This window comes from Pongo abelii, chromosome 6 (genome assembly GCF_028885655.2).
Source record: "Pongo abelii isolate AG06213 chromosome 6, NHGRI_mPonAbe1-v2.0_pri, whole genome shotgun sequence".
In the NCBI taxonomy this organism is placed as follows: domain Eukaryota; kingdom Metazoa; phylum Chordata; class Mammalia; order Primates; family Hominidae; genus Pongo; species Pongo abelii.
Window position 1 is genome coordinate 25,240,192 of NC_071991.2, and position 17,672 is coordinate 25,257,863.

A 17,672-nucleotide genomic window follows, 5' to 3' on the forward strand; every position below is an offset into this window, starting at 1 on the left:
TCCAGACTTTGCCCATTTGGCGTGATATTGGCTGTGGGTTTGTCATAAACAGCTCTTATTATTTTGAGATATGTTTCATCAATATCTAGTTTATTGAGAGTTTTTAGCATGAAGCGGTGTTGAAATTTTTCGAAGGCCTTTTTCTGCATCTATTGAGATAATCATGTGGTTCTTATCACTGGTTCTGTTTATGTGATGGATTACGTTTATTCATTTGTGTATGTTGAACCAGCCTTGCATCCCAGGTATGAAGCTGACTTGATCGTGGTGGATAAGCTTTTTGATGTGTTGCTGGATTTGGTTTGTCAGTATTTTATTGAGGATTTTTGCATCGATGTTCATCAGGGATATTGGCCTGAAATTTTCTTTTTTGTTGTGTCTCTACCAGGTTTTATCTGGGTGACGATGGCCTCATAAAATGAGTTAGGGAAGAGTCCCTCTTTTTCTATTGTTTAGAATAGTTTCAGAAGGAATGGTACCAGCTCCACTTTGTACTTCTGTTAGAATGTGGCTGTGAATCTGTCTGGTCCTGGACTACTTTTGGTTGATAGGCTTATTAATTACTGCCTCAATTTCGGGACTTGTTATTGGTCTATTCAGGGATTTGACTTCTTCCCGCTTTAGACTTGGGAGGGTGTATGTGCCCAGGAATTTATCTGTTTCTTCTAGATTTTCTAGTTTAGTTGCATAGAGGTGTTTATAGTATTCCCTGATGGTAGTTTGTATTTCTGTGGGATCAGTGGTAATAACACCTTTATCATTTTTTATTGTGTCTGTTTGATTCTTGTCTCTTTTTGTTAGTCTGGCTAGCAGTCTATCTATTTTGTTGATCTTTTCAAAAAATCAGCTCCTGGATTCATTGAATTTTTGAAGGGTTTTTCTTGTCTCTATCTCCTTCAGTTCTGCCCTGATCTTAGTTATTTCTTGTCTTCTGTTAGTTTTTGAATTTGTTTCCTCTTGCTTCTCTAGTTTTTTTAATTTTGATGTTAGGGTGTCAATTTTAAATCTTTCCTGCTTTCTCTTATGGGCCTTGAGTGTTATAAATTTCTCTCTAAACACTGCTTTAAATGTGTCCCAGAGATTCTGGTATGTTATGTCTTTGTTCTCATTGGTTTTGAAGAACCTCTTTATTTCTGCCTTAATTTTGTTATTTACCCTCTAGTCATTCAGGAGCAGGTTGTTCAGTTGCCATGTAGTTGTGTGGTTTTGAGTGAGTTTCTTAATCCTGAGTTCTAATTTAATTGCACTGTGATCTGAGAGACTGTTATTATTTCTGTTTTTTTGCATTTGCATTTACTTCCAATTATGTGATCAATTTTAGAATAAGTGCGATGAGGTGCTGAGGAGAATGTATATTCTGTGGATTTGGGTGGAGAGTTCTGTAGATGTCTATTAGGTCTGCTTTGTCCAGCACTGAGTTCAAGTCCTTAATATCCTTGTTAATTTTCTGTCTCGTTGATCTGTCTAATGATGGGTCATTTATACTTGCCTTTGCTTTAAGTCTGTTTCAATAGTTAGTAAATATGTTTCTAGAGTTTTTCCAATTAAAAAAAAATTGACCTGCACCTTGCTTTGGAATGTACTAAAATCTGATTTCAACACAAACATAATCTTCTGAATTGTTTTGGTTGTGTTCAGCTGAAGCCTTGGGGAGCGCTGAAGCCAAGGCTGTATCATACCAAAATTTGAAGCACGTGTGAATGATCTGAATGTGGAAGGACTACCAGAAAACATTCCTTTCAGAAGACCCTCATGGTATGGAATCCCAAGGCTGGAAAACATCTTTCAAGAGGGCAATCAAATTAAATTTGTTATGAAGAGGTAAGATGATAATCTGCAGAAACCAATTCATTGTCTTCCCTAAGGAGAGATTAATTTGACAAAGATGGGCCTTTTGTTCCCCTTTCATCATGACTTCTTTATATTAAAATTAACATTTAGATTCATTTATTGAACAAACATTTATTTAGTATAAGCATCAGATGTGCAAATTTGGGTCTAGCAAGAACCCTGTCCTTGGGAGGCTTAATACTAAGAAAAATGCAATGAAGATTTATTGAACATTTTTTGGGGAGAAGGCAAGGATGGCACACCCAGATCAGTCACTTGTGCATCCAGAAGGGAGGCAGTGTGTTTCAAATATGAGTAAAGGCAGAGAGGAGTCAAATATGCTCACATCTCTCACATCTTCACATACATTACACATTCTTTGTGGAGTGAGGAGTGCCATGTGGTTGTGGTGGGATTGCTTAGATAGACTTTTGTGGCCAGAGGAAGGCCTTGGCTCCTACAGAAGCAGTGGCAGTCATTAAATGGTCTCATAGCAGTTTCCTCTTAAAATAATTTGGATCTGCCCTTTAGAAGAGTTATTCTGGCTTGATTTTGAATGGAAACACATGGGTAGTTTGAGTGTTGGGGGTAGGAAGAGAAGGCCTCTCTGTTCATGGAAGGAATGTTGAAGTGGGTAGAGTCTTGCTTACTGATTGAGGTTGTGCATCTGTGTATATTCGTTGGTACTGAGTTATAAGGGAGAGGAAAGGTTTAAGATGATACAGCAAGCACCTTCTGGCTGTGCTGTGGGACAGTTCATCTTAAGATTCAGAAATATAATTGAGCTGGTTTGGGGGAAAAGTGACTTTTGCATATTTATCTTACAAAAAAGATGACTTTGGAGACATCCAGTGGTTTCACCTGAATGTCTGAAAATTGCTATTTTCAAAATTCAAGTCACCAAAATGATTTTTTTTCACTGTAAAATGAAGGCAGAATGGATTATGTTTAAAAACTGGCCAGGTGCAGTGGCTCATGCTTGTAATCCCAGCCCTTTGGGAGGCTGAGGTGGGTGGTTTACCTGAGGTCAGGAGTTGAAGACCAGCCTGGCCAACATGGCAAAACCCTGTGTCTACTAAAAATACAAAAATTAGCCAGGTGTGGTGGTGCAAACTTGCGGTCCCAGCTACTCGGGAGGCTGAGGCAGGAGAATAGCTTGAACATGGGAGGCGGAGGTTGCAGTGAGTCAGGATTGTGCCACTGCACTCCAGCCTGGATGACAGAATGAGACTCTTTCTTAAATAATAATAGTTAGCAGTGCAAAACTGTGTGAGAAAGACCTGTAAATATCTTCTAAATGTTTTATTATAATATTAATATCAACTCTTTTTACAGACCAGAACTTCTTACTCACAATACAACTGAAGTCACTCAGCCAAGAACAAATACAACAGGTAAGATAGTTGTGAAATCGTTTTTAAAAGCACAGATTAATCTTGAAGCTTTTAAAAATTAATCTTTTAAAATGATGGAACTGCTCCTTCCTTCACCTCCCCAAGAAATCTTTTGCAGAAGCTCAATATAGGCACTCTGTGATTTATCAATATGAACAGATGCAGTGTAGGGGTAACCCAAGCTTTTTTTTTTCTTTCTTCCTTTTTTTGATACAGAGTCTCACTCTGTCACCCAGGCTGGAGTGCAGTGGTGTGATCTAGGTTCACTGCAACCAGGCTCAAGCAATTCTCCTGCCTCAGCTTTCCGAGTAGCTGGGATTCCAGGTGCATGCCACCATGCCCAACTAAATTTTGTATTTTTGGTAGAGATGGGGTTTTGCCATGTTGGCCAGGCTGGTCTTGGACCCCTGTCCTCAAGTGATCCGCCCACCTCAGCCTTGCAAAGTGTTAGGATTACAGGCATGAGCCACCGTGCCCGGCCTAGTTTCTTTATTAGAGCTCTAAGTGTACCTTTCTTTCTTTCCCATCTTTTTGTTTGCCATTGTGCATTGTCAGAGTAAGTGGCCACAATTTGTAGATCATCCACTACCTTAGGAACTTATGTTGCCAAGAACTAATAAATGGCCATTTAGTATGAAGTTTTGTATTGTCAGGAAATAAGTGTTGGGAATCAAGTATGAATTATGTGTATGTATTAGGTGTTTACAAATTTGTGCAGTTAATCATTCTCATGAATACTAAAGTGAATAAATGTTCTCAAGTTGGGTTAATGGGTGTGTCCTTAAATACTGCTCCTTCAGCTCTCACAGTACCTGGGGGCAATTACTTAAGGTCAGTCAGTGTGGCAAATAGATTTTTTGTGGATTATGGCATGGAAAGTGGTTGAGAAATTCTGTAGTAGGGTAAGAAAATTATCCTTGTCCGGGAGTTCTGCAGTGGAGAAGACAAAACTCAGTGCTTAACTCATAGGTTAAGCACGGGTTTTTTTGTTTGTTTTGTTTTGTTTTGTTTTTGAGTTGGAGTCTCGCTTTGTCTCCCAGGCTGGAGTGCAGTGGCATGATTTTGGCTCACTGCAACCTTCGCCTCCCGGGTTCAAGCAATTCTTCTGTCTCAGCCTCCTGAGTAGCTGGGATTACAGGTGCATGCCACCATGGCTGGCCAATTTTTGTATTTTTAGAAGAAATGGGATTTCACCATGTTGGCCAGGCTGGTCTCAAACTCCTGACCTTGTGATCCGCTCACCTCGGCCTCCCGAAGTGCTGAGAGTACAGGTGTGAACCACCACACCATGCCCTCAGTATGCTTTTGATTTAGCCAAAGTATCAAAGCATTGGTGAAGAATTTAAGATTGGAAGTTACACATTTTTTGCTAAGGGAAGTAATAGAGAAATAAAAATATTACTGGAGGTAGATCTTCAGTTTGCATTGGTCTGAAGATGATGAAACCTGTAGAAAACTTCATTTCTGAAGACAAAGCTCAAATTCAAGGTTGTGAGGAGTACAGTCACCGCTTTCATTAGGGGCAGATGTGACAGTGTTTACAGAAACCGTGAATGTGAAGCCTGTATTACATAAAGAATGTGCAAGTGCCATAGAAGACACTGCAAGGATTTGGTGCTGGAGCAGTGCTGGACCTGCCATCGTCACCAGAGTGCAGCAGGTGTCACCAGAAGGAGAATCTCCACTCTTGCCATCACTAACAGCACTCGACTTTCTCCCACTCATAAAAGATCTTGGAAGGAATTAAAGGTACTTGCTGGTTTGTCATTTTAACATAACCTTACTTGGCCTGACCGTGGACCATGCATTAGTCTTTGGACAGGACAATTCAAATCACAGACCACATGACAGAATTTTGTGGCCATCAGAACTGTCTCCTTAAACACACCATGGGTGCACTGTGTCCTCAGCTTGGTGAAAGGTAGAGGTCACACGTGAGAAGGCAGTGGAGCCAGGCAGGTGATGGAGCCTCGAAGAGTGGGAGGTGGCACCTGGCTCTGTGAGGAGGCTGTGAAGTCCTCCATGGGAGAAACAGATGCCAGAAAAGGAGGTGAGGATGGGCAGAAGAGGAGGCTGAGCAGCAAGTGAATGAAGCGCTCGACCTCAGAGGAGGAGAGTCCCATGTCTTTATTGGTAGTACTCCAATGTGGTTGATACTGGAGTTATTTTCTGTGGCTGAATGGTTCAACTACTCTGAAATCCATGGGGGAAAAGAAACAACTGCTACTAAACCTTTGAGATGCTGAGTTTTCTTTTAAAGTGAAGGAAATATTACAAGATTTTCTGAAACTACCAACCTTTAGCAATATTTTCAGACCTTCTCCAACATTTTCCTTTGTCAGCAAACAGAGATGACCTCTACACTGAGGCGAATTTTCCACTCCCTTTACCCTTTTCCTTTTCTCTCTTTCCCTCCTTTCTTCATCCAGTAACTCCAGTTAGCCTCCATTGTCTCCAAGTCGACTTTCGTCCTCATCCATAACTCCTCCACACAAGCCCTGAACACCTGTCCATGTAAGTGACATCGTATATGCCTTTATTTTTATTTTATTTTATTTTTGAGACAGAGTCTCGCCCTGTTGCCCAGGTTGAAGTGCAGTGGCATGATCTCGGCTCTCTGCAACCTCTGCCTCCCAGGTTCAAGGGATTCTCATGCTTCAGCCTCCCAAGTAGTTAGGTCTACAGGCACGCACCACCATATGCAGCTAATTTTTGTAGTTTTTGGTAGAGGTGGGGTTTCACCATGTTGGCCAGGCTGGTCTTGAACTCCTGACCTCAGATGACCCACCTGCCTCAGCCTCCCAAAGTGCTGGGATTACAGGTGTGAGCCACGGTGCCTGGCACATGATTTACTATTTATAAGAACATGAGCTTACTACTTGTGTAACATTTATTCCTGTATTTTAGTTGGAAGTTACTGAGGTGGTATGAGGTTTGTTGACTACATCTGGCCTCTCAGGGAAATGGCCAAGTTGTTCAGATTTTCAACTGTATTTATGTGAAGTTGTTCATCAGCTTCATTGCTTACTACTGTGAAATAAGTTATAAAGGGAATTTTTTTTATAAAAAGAAGGAGATTCAGGCTGAGTGTGGTAGCTCATGCCTGTAATCCTAGCACTTTGGGAGGCCAAAGTAGGTGGATTGCCTGAGCTCAGGGGTTTGAGACAACCCTCAGCAACATGGTGAAACCCCATCTCTACTAAAATACACACAAAAAAAATTATCTGGGGATGGTGGTGGGTTCCTGTAGTCCCACCTACTGAGGAGGCTGAGGCACGAGAATTGCTTGATCTTGGGAGGCAGAGGTTGCAGTGAGCTAACATTGTACCACTGCCAGCCTGGGTGACAGAGCAAGACCCTGTCTCAAAAAAAAAAAAAGAAAAAAGAGAAATAGATTTACTCAGGGGAGGGGTCCATTGTTAGTAAAATATATCTAGTACCAGATGCTTTTTGGTCTCCTAGTGACCTATCAAATTGCAGGGTTTTTGGCTTTGTAATATATTCAGTTCTACATTTATTCATTCAAGAATTGAAGATTTTTATATCCCCATTATGTGCCAAGTACTGGGTGGGACAGTAGGTGACAGAGGTGAACAAATCCCTGATCCCAGGATTTCACAGTATATGTTGGAATTTAGTGCCATTTGGCTTCATTCCATTCTGCAGTAGTCCCAAGATTTTCCAAGATCATCCTGTCCTCCAGTGTCCAGTTGATTCAACTTCAGAATATATCCCAGAGTCTGTCCCTCTTCACTCCTCACTGCTGCCACCCTGGACCCATCTGCCATCATCTTTCACCTGGATTGTCTCCGTAGTCTCCTAACTGGTTTCCTTGTTTCCATGCTTGCCTCTTTCAGTCTACTCTCTCTCTCTTTTTTTTTTTTTTAATTTAAGACGGAGTCTTGCTTTGTCACCAAGGCTGGAGTGCAATGTTTTGATCTTGGCTCACTGCAGCCTCCACCTCCTGGGTTCAAGTGATTCTCCTGCCTCAGCCTCCCTAGTAGCTGAGATTACAGGCATGAGCCACCAGGCCTGGCTAATTTTTTGTATTTTTAGTAAAGACAGAGTTTCGCCATGTTGGCCAGGCTGATCTTGAAGTCCTGGCCTCGAGTGATCCACTTGCCTCGGCCTCTCAGATGTTGGGATTACAGGCTTGAGCCACCCTCCCCTCCCAGTCTACTCTAAGTACAACAGCTAGAACAATCCTTTTACAGTGGAATTCAGAACATGTTTACCTGTCTGTTCAAACTCTCGAGTGGCTTTGTTTTCTACATGATCTGGCCCCTACGACCTGTCTCACTGCTTCCTGCTACTCTCCTGCTCTTACTCCTCTGCATAAACACTGAGCTCATGGTGTTTCCTTTAACATGCCAGGCATGCTTGACCCTGTCCTGTCTCTGGGCCTTGCTGTTCCCTCTGCCTGGAACATTCTTCCCCTAGTGTCTGCATGGCTCACTCTGCAGTGCTTTGGATTTTGGCTCAGAAGTCACCTTATCAAGGGACTCCAGGCTGCTCTGCATAAAATATATCCTCAACTCATATTTCCTATTTGATATCTGACTCCTCTTCCTCTTTCTCTAAAACGTAAGCTCCATGAGGGAAGGGATTTTGTCTGTTTTGTTCTCTTGTATACCTAAATACCTAGAAAGGTGCTCAGCAAATATTTTTTGGTTGAATGACTAAATCAGCCTATTATTGAATCAGTCAGTGTCCTCTGTAGAAGGGAGTTCTCATACCAGTGGTGCATATCTGTATGATAGCTGGTGTAGGGAGGAACATGGTCAGAGTGGCTCTGTGTGGAATAGTTTTTGCTTAGCATAATCCCAGCAGGCTCCTATTGGGGTTAAGCCACAGTTTTAGCTTTATTAGTATCACTTTTTTTTTTTTTTTTCTTTTGAGGCAGAGTTTTGTTCTTGTTGCTCGGGCTGGAATGCAAAGGTATGATCTCGGCTAACCACAACATCTGCCTCCCAGGTTGAAGCAATTCTCCTGCCTCAGCCTCCCAAGTAGCTGGGATTACAGGCACGCACCACCACACCTGGCTAATTCTGTATTTTTAGTAGAGACAGGGTCTCTTCATGTTGGTCAGGCTGGTCTTAAACTCCCCACCTCAGGTGATTTGCCCACCTCAGCCTCCCAAAGTGCTGGGATTATAGGCATGAGCCACTGCAGCCTTTAATCATAAAGTCAGAGGATGTTAAGATTGGAAGGGATCTGGGAGAGTATTTGGTCCACTTTTCTCATTGATGAGAGAATAACAGAGCCTTGAAAAGTAAGTTAATTACTCACAATCATAAAGGTGTATGGGTCAACCTGAAATTAGGCTTCTGACATCAGATTCTGTAGTCTTTCCTACATGTGTTCTCCCTAGACTGAGATAGTTCATGGGCTTTCAGGTTTGACAATTTTCTCTCCAGTCTCTAAACAGGAGCTTTTATCTGGACATTCTAGTTTAGCATAGATGGACGATGACCCTGCAATGTGTAGAAAATCCCAAAGGTTGACCACTGTCAATGGGAACTACCCCAGATGTGTCAGGAGCACCACAGGCATGCTCACACCTCCATTCACTGGAGCTGTGTAGGGTGGAAAGGAAACCCAAATCAAGACCCTTTGCTGCTTTAATTCTTGTATTGCATGTCACGGTCCAGTGTGTCTCCATTTAAATTAAGATTTTTTGATAAATGGTCAGAAGAGCTGCAGGCCCTTTGGGCCAGAAGTCTTGATCTTACCAACTCTTCATTTTCTTTTCTTTGTTTTCTTTTTTGAGATGGAGTTTCACTCTTGTTGCCCACACTGGAATGCAATGGTGCGATCTCAGCTCATTGCAACCTCCGCCTCCCAGGTTCAAGAGATTCTTCTACCTCATCCTCCCAAGTGCCACCACGCCCAGCTGATTTTTTGTATTTTTAGTAGAGACAGGGTTTCTCCATGTTGGTCTCAAACTCCCAACCTCAGGTGATCCACCCGTCTCAGCTTCCCGAAGTGTTGGGATTACAGTCATGAACCACTGTGCCTAGTCAACTGTTCATTTTCTTGATAAACTTCCTTCAGGCATTTGTGTGTAGCCAGTCTATTGTGGAGTTGTCAGGGGGGTGTAGAGCCCTCTTTTTGGGATAGTCAGTTTTCCCTGTGCAGCATGTCCTGAAGCTGCCCTGTTTTCATCCTCTTTCTAAGTGTGTGTGGTCTTTTGTTAAGCAGGTAAAGTGAAAGAGGACTCCTAAAGAGAGAAAAACTCCTCCAGCATTTGCTGAAACATGTTTGTGAATTGACCAAGATGTAATTAATTGAGATGGCATGAAAAAGACCAAAATTTATTTAATTTCTTGCCATCTGGTTTGTGATATATGGTGCCCCAAACTGAGTTTAGAAGGAACTTTGGTCGTAAGTCAAGAGGTGTCATATTTGTTTTTGTTTGTTTGTTTGTTTGTTTTGAAACAAGAGTTTTGCTCTGTCACCCAGGCTGGAGTGCAGTGGCACGATTTTGGCTCACTGCAAACTCTGTCTCCCAGGTTTCAGTGATTCTCTTGCCTCAGCTTCCCAAGTAGCTGAGATCACAGGTGCCTGCCACCACACCTGGATAATTTTTGTATTTTTAGTAGAGACAGGGTTTCACCATGTTGGCCTGGCTGGTCTGGAACCCCTGACCTCAGGTGATCTGCCCACCTTGGCCTCCCAAAGTATTGGGATTACAGGCATGAGCCACTGCACCCGGCTGAAGGTGTCATATTTACTTCTACTCCCCATGACCTCTCTTACAATACGAATCATGCACGAAACCCACGGTTTTGCTGCATCTAGTTTTACTCAAGCAAAGACTCTGGACTTTCATACTGTACACCGATGTATTCTAGTTTGCATCTGAAATGTACTCTGAGGATGGTGACTTGTAGATAGCCATTTTTGGGTCAAGGGAAGTTGAAGTCTGCTGAGTATAGTAGCCATACCACCTAGAGAACTTAATTTTGGTTTGGTTATAAAATTTATTTTAGCTTAGTTTTCTTACATTAGGTGGGCAAAATAAGAAAGAGCAGAAGGCTCAGTGCGGTGGCTCACGCCTGTAATCCCAGCACTTTGGGAGGCCGAGGCAGGTGGATCACCAGAGGTCAGAAGTTCAAGACCAGCCTGGCCAACATGGTGAAACCCTACCTCTATTAAAAATAAAAAAGTCAGGCCGGGCGTGGTGGCTCACGCCTGTAATCCTAGCACTTTGGAAGGCTGAGGTGGGCAGATCACGAGGTCAGGAGATCAAGACCATCCTGGCTAACATGGTGAAACCCCATCTCTACTAAAAATACAAAAAAATTATCTGGGTGTGGTAGCGGGTGCCTGTAGTCCCAGCTACTTGGGAGGCTGAGGCAGGAGAATGGCATGAGCCTGGGAGGCGGAGCTTGCAGTGAGCCGAGATTGTGCCACTGCACTCCAGCCTGGGTGACAGAGCGAGACTCTGTCTCAAAAAAAAAAAAAAAAAACCCAAAAATCAGTCAGGTGTGGTGGTGGGTAACTACTCAGGAGGCTGAGGCATGATAATTGCTTGAACCCAGCAGGTGGAGTTTGCAGTGAGTGGAGATTGCACCACTGCACTCCAGCCTGGTGGATAGAGTGAGACTATCTCCAAAAAAAAAAAGCTTAGAGACACCCAGCAAAACTGTAAGGCCTAGAATTGGAAACTGGGAATTACTCTGTTTATAGATTCTTTCTTTCCAAGATGGACTAGTGGAGTTTCTGAGCAGCAGCTACATCCTCCTTTCACATCATCAGGTTTTATAAGGTTGCCTTTAGCCCTCTGAGTGATCAGATCTGCCTCACAGTCTCTCATGGGAGCTGTTGATCTCGACAAAATGGATCTTGAGTAGCTAATTTCAAACAACTGAGGTGGCAAGGAGGGATCTCTTCCTTGGTTCTTATATGTATTTTTTTAATCGGAGAGCTGGAGAAGCAATGTCAAGGTCAGGATAACTCACCCTGATGTTGTCACTTGTCAGGGATTGTGCTGGATTCTGACTTAGGTTCTGCCATCAAACACAGAGTGCCCTGATCCTTAGAGGTAGAGGCAGCTCTTCAGCCTATGGGGTAAGTAACCAGGGAATGGAATTCTCACCATAGCATATTTTCTATGCTAAAAGTTTTACTGTAAGATTTGGACCACCTTCTTTCTTTTTTTTTTGAGATGGAGTTTCACCCTTGTTGCCCAGGCTGGAGTGCAGTGGTGCAACCTCAGCTCACTGCAACCTCTGCCTCCTGGGTTCAAGCGATTCTGCCTCAGCCTGCCGAGTAGCTGAGATTGTAGGCGTGCACCACCACGCCTGGCTAATTTTTTTTTTTTTTTTTTTTGGTATTTTTAGTAGAGTCGGGGTTTTACCATGTGGGCCAGACTAGTCTCGATCTCCTGACCTTGGGTGATCCACCCGCCTCGACCTCCCAAAGTGCTGGGAGTACCGGAGTGAGCCACTGGACCTGGCCTGGACCTGCTTCTTTCTTTCTCTTTTCCTTTTTTCCAGTAGCAGCTTAAAATTGGTGCCTTATTTAGACACAAGCAAAAGGATAGTAGCCCAGCTTTGGAAATAGGTGTGAGGTCACATATGATTTTCCTAGTTTCTCTTCTCCCTTCACTTTTTGCTCTCTTGATAGTATGTTAATTGTATTCTGTCTCTGAATCTTTTTTCCCCATTTCTTTGGCAGACATTTTTACTTGTCTTTGAAGAGTAGGGGAAGAGCTGTTTTTAGGACTCTTTAAAAGGTACAGTATGGATGACGGTCTTGGCTAATGGTAACCAGATCCATGGAGCTGGGGTCAGCGTGAGCTGGAATGTGTTCAAATTAGAAAAGCACTGGCGCTCAGTGGCAGGAATACAAGTGACTGCAAAGTATTAAACACATCTGCAAAGGGATACTGACATCATCCTCAGAATCTGTGGGAAATACACATAGCGTGTAGACCCATTCCTCTTTGACCCTATAAAGATTCTTTAAAGAGTAATACCTTGAGTGGTTTTCTAGCCAGCTTGCCTGCTCATTTATCTTTGAGGACAACATGACTCAAGCACCACAGGCCTCAGAGATGAATGGATTCTGCATTTGAAAGTGCTGACGCTGAGAGACCGGGTCTTGGTGGACCCCAAGAGGTCTGCTTTTCCTCTACTCATTGTCCCTACTGTTCCTGGCAGCTGGCATTGGTATTTAAATGGGTTGTTCTTTGCTGTTTTAAGTTGTTTGGTAGTGGTGTGTCAGGATTTGGGTTTTCTGAATACTTTCTCAGCTGGTTACTTGAGTGGTGGTTAGGGAGGAGCTGTCTTGGGGCTGTTCTGGAGCTGTTGAGGTTGGGTGTCTGTCTGGATTCTCACAGCTCATGTTTTGAGGAGAATGCTGCCTTTGGTGGTGCTGTGTATGGCTCTTTTTTTTTTTTTTTTTTTTGAGACAGAGTCTCACTCTGTCGCCCAGGCTGGAGTGCAGTGGCATGATCTCAGCTCACTGCAAGCTCTGCCTCCCGGGTTCATGCCATTCTCCTGCCTCAGCCTCCTGAGTAGCTGGGACTACAGGCGCTCGCCACCGTGCCTGGCTAATTTTTTGTATTTTTAGTAGAGACGGGATTTCACTGTGTTAGCCAGGATGGTCTCGATCTCCTGACCTCGTGATCCATGTGTGTGGCTTTTTAGATGTGGGTGCAGGTGAGTTGGGGGAGTTAATGAGATCATTTTTAGGTGTTTTGTACAAAGTAGTCTGCACTACAGGATTCATTGTGACTTTTTTCCTTAACCTGCACATACTTCTCTGCTAGACTTTGCTGTCTTTCTCCTGCCTTTGATTTTCCCAGCTTCTCTTGGTTGAATTTACATAAGGGCTCTGCTATGGTTTAAATGTGTTGGAAGTTTATGTGTTGGAAACTCAATCCTCAATGCAACAGTTGGGATGTGGGGCCTAATAAAGAGAGCCCTCATGAATGAATTAATGTTATTGTGGTAATAGTTTAGTAATCACAGGAGTGGGCTTATTGTAACAGAGTTGAGTCCCTTTTGTTTTCTCCCACTCTCTTGTCCTGCCATGGGATGATGCAGCAAGAAGACCGTCACCAGATGCAGGCCTTTCAACCTAGGACTTCCTAGCCTCCAGAACTGTACAAAATAAATTTCTTCCTTTCCTTTCCTTTCTCCATTCTTTTCCTTCCCCTCCCTCCCCTCCCTCCCCTTCCCTTCTCTCCATTCCCTCCATCCCTCCTTTCCTCCTTCCCTCCTTTTCTCCTTCCCTTCCTTCGTTTCCCTTTCCCTTCCCCTTCCCTTTCCCCTCCTTCCTTTTTTCTTCCTTTCTCTCTCCTTCCTTACTTCCTTCATTCATTCCTTTTTGTAAATTATGCAGTCTGTGGCATTCTTTTATAGCAGCATGAAATGGACAAAGATGGCTCCATTTTCAAGAGCAAGCCGTTTTGTAGTTTCTGAGCCAATTATGACTGCAAAGGAAGTTCTATAGGTAGCCTCAGATCCATCACCTAGGAAACATGCTACCAAGCAGACCTAGGATCTAGGATTTGATCAAGTGTTGGGCAACATGATACCTCTGCAATTTAGCACCTGTCTATATATCTCCAGTTGGCTCAGCTTATCAGGGCTAAAACTACCCCTCATATCCTAGTGTCTCTTGTAGGCAGAAGCCTTTCCTAAACCCTAAGCTGCTTAGCTCACATTGTCTTGTGCTTTTTTTGGGAGGGGGTTCAAATATACACAAAAGAAATAAGATGAACCTCCATGTATCCAATCCCCAGATTAAACAGTTATCTCCATTTTGCCAGATTTGTTTCATCTTATTCAATCTCCCTAAAAATTTGTCGGTACAGGAAAAACTGGATACATACCAAATTCTCCACCCTACCTCCTATTTTAAGTCACTTTTCAGAGTAATGAGTTAGTGACCTAGTAACCTCTACTCTAGTGACCAATAGTTTTTTTCCTGAATATCATTGTGAACTCATAGATTATTGTTTGCATTTGATGTATTTTAGACCATTGCAGTTATTATTTATTAATTGTTTTGGATGCATACATTGTCTCATTTAGGTTAATAATTATCTCTTCAAGTTGACTCTCATGTCTTTTTGATGTGATCTTTTTGGACTTTGATGGCTTCATTGCTTTCTAGCATAAAAGATGTTCCATGATCTGTATACTGCACCATACAAGAAGTCAGCCATTTCTGTAGGGAGCCTTGATTCCTTTTAGTAGAGAACACAGTTTGGGCTGTTGGTCTGAATTACTTTTGTGAACCTCCTCTCCTGAGACTACAGCATGCATCAGTGCTTATAGCCAGTATGGAGCTCTTGCTGGGCACCAACAGATCTCCTAAAACTGCTATGTAGCTCTGCCTCACTCTTAAAAAGATTGATCTCTTGAGAGTTTTGTGCTCTACCCCCAGATGTGGTCTTTCTTGTTCTGAAGCTTTTGCTTCAGTCACCCTGAATTTCACCAGTCCTATGCATGCCATGCCTTGGATTGCAAACCTGCCCTCACTGAAGCCAGTTTCTCTGGTTAGAATCATTGCCCCAACCCATGCCTAATACTCTAGTAAACAAGGTCCTACCTGGGCTTAGGTTAACGGTCACGCAGGACCATGCTTATACTTCATTATATCAAATGGGAGATCCAGTAATTTATAGCCTATTATTTCTGCAGTCTGGGGATGGCTTTGCATAAGCTTTGCTGAAGCAGATTTTATTACATTAGAAGAGAACATAGCTTGTTGCATCCAACACTGGAAGCTTTTAGATGCTAATAAGGAGGTCATGTAAACGTCATGGAATGACTCTGGAATCCATTCCCCTCCCTACCAAGCAAGAATAATGACATTCTAGGTTGACCTCTTTTTATTTCCCTTTGATTTTGAGTAATAAATTCCCTCCTTGCTTTCTATCTGAACAGTTTGGGAGTCTGTATTCCCTAGAAAGACTCTGGTCACATACCCATCAGATTAAATTAGGTGAAACCTCTTTGGCATTAATGAATGTTGAAGGATTTCAAAGGGCTAATGGAAATTGTTCTAGAAGGAACAATTTACATTCTATTGATGAGATCATCCTGAATCTCTTAGATTATTTTATACGGCAAACCAGCCAGCATTAGGTTTTCTTTGCTAATAGATGACAAGGAGAATATAGACACTTGGAATCTATGGAGAATCCCTAAGTTGCATTTTAGCCTCCGTGTTATGTCTCTTTTCCTAACCCTTTTACCAGAGCTGATCATGGGAAATAGATTTGTATGACTTATCTTCGTGCCTCCTCCCTTCATTCTTATAGAAAGTGATAAGTACTGCCTGCCAGGTAAAATCTTGGTGGCAAAATCCAAAGTCAAATCCAGAGTTATAAGCATAGCCCCCACCCAAATAGCTTCCAAAGAAAAGAAAGAGGCCAAGTGTGGTGGCTTACACCTGTAATCCCAGCACTTTGGGAGGCTGAGGCAGGCAGGCCACCGGGTCAGGAGTTCAAGACCACCCTGGCCAACATGGTGAAACCTTGTCTCTACTAAAAATACAGTGAGATTGCGTCACTGCACTCCAGCCTGGGTGGCAGAGCAAGACTGTGTCTTGGGGAAAAAAAATGAAAAGAAAACGAGTGTTGTGCAAAATCTTGCTTCATTTCCTTAAAATTGGGTACTTACTGAGTTATTGCATTAGATTTGTGCTTTGTGGTAGTTGTTGTACTACTGTTGATTGATTTCATTCTGTATTCATGGAACACCAACAATGTTCCTGGTACTGTCCTGATCACCTGAGATAAAAAGATAAACAGGAGTTGGTCCTTGCCACTTAGAGCTCAGAGTCTACTACTGGGAGAGTGTGGGAAGGTGTGATAAGAGCTATAGTGATCTTGCCACATAATTTGCATTTGTATCTTAAAGCCAGTGGGAAGCCATGGAAATGTTTTAAGCAGGAGAGTGACACGATTCAATGATTCATTTGTGTTTTACTTTTTCTTTTGAGATGGTGTCTCACTCTGTCACCCAGGCTGGAGTGCAGTGACACAGTCTCGGCTCACTGCAATCTCCGCCTCCTGAGTTGGAGTGATGCTCCTGCCTCAGACTCTGAAGTACCTGGGACTACAGGCATGTACCACCATATTTAGCTAATTTTTGTATTTTTGGTAGAGATGGGGTTTCACTGTGTTGGCCAGGCTGGTCTCAAACTCCTGATGTTAGGTGATCTACCCGCCTTGGCCTACTAAAGTGCTGGAATTACAGGCATGAGCCCCTGCTCCCTGCGTACTTTTTTCTTTTTTTGAGACAGAGTCTTGTTCTGTTGCCCAGGCATAAATGCAGTGGTGCAGTCATAGCTCACTGTAATCTCAGACTCCTGGGCTCAGTGATTCTCTTCCCTCAGTCACTCAAGTAGCAGGGACTACAGGTGTGCACCACCACACACTGCTAATTTTTTTTTTTTTTTTGAGGCAGGATCTTACTCTGTTTCCCAGGCTGGACTGCAGTCGCATGATCATGGCTCACTGCAGCCTCACCCTCCTGGGTTCAGGTGATTCTCCTGCCTCGGGCTCCCAAGGTGCTGCAATTACAGGTGTGAGCCACCATGTTTGGCCCCATTTGTATTTTTGAAAGGTGACTAGTGATAGTGAAGATACCAGTGAGTTGAAGGGAGTGAGATGAGAGGCAATAACAGTTCAGATAACAGATATTTTTTGAGCCCCTGCTAAGTTCCAGGCACATATCTAGGTCCTGGGAACTAAGGGAGAATGAGTAAGTCAGTCTCTGTTCTCGGGGAGCTTCCATTCTAGTGGTGGTGTGGTGGTGGGGAAGCAGGCTATGTACATGCAACAAATGATATTTTTTCAGATGGTGATAAGTAATTTGAAGAAAATAAAAAGAGCTGTGGGAGTTATGGGCGTTGGAATGGGTACTGACCTATTGGGGTGGGCAGTGAAGACCTCTCTGAGGAGGTGACATTTGAGCTGAGGCAGCTCGAAGAAGATCTGGTCAAGATCTGGTCTGGTCCTGCTGGGTAGAATATCAAGGGCAGGGACCTGAGATGTTAACAGACTTGGCATAGTGTTGAAGCACCATAAAGATGGTCAGGGTGGCTGGAGCATAGTAGACCCTGGAGGAGCAAGTAATATTCAGATGAGGATGGACCTTCTAGGCCATGGAAAGGAATCTGGATGAATTCCAGTGGAGTAAGAAGCATTGTGATTAAATCAGGGGTCGACAAACTACGGCCCATGGGTCAAATCTGGCCTGCTGCCTATTTTAACGAATAAACCATATTGAACACAGTCTCACCCATGGGTTTACATATTGTCCACGGCTGTTTTTAGTGTTACAAGAGCAGAGTTGAGTAGTTTCAACAGAGAACATATGGCCCAGAAACCTAAAATACTATCTGGTTTTTATAGAAAAAGTTTACTGACTTCTGAATTAAATGATCTAATTTAAGTTGTGAGGAGGAGACACTCTGGAT

The 17,672-nt window shown here is 43.1% G+C and overlaps 1 pseudogene; it reads left to right on the plus strand.

The window, feature by feature from the left end:
- LOC100937191 (methyl-CpG-binding domain protein 6-like) overlaps positions 1-17,672 on the plus strand; it is a 56,300-nt pseudogene that overhangs the window by 6,097 nt on the left and 32,531 nt on the right.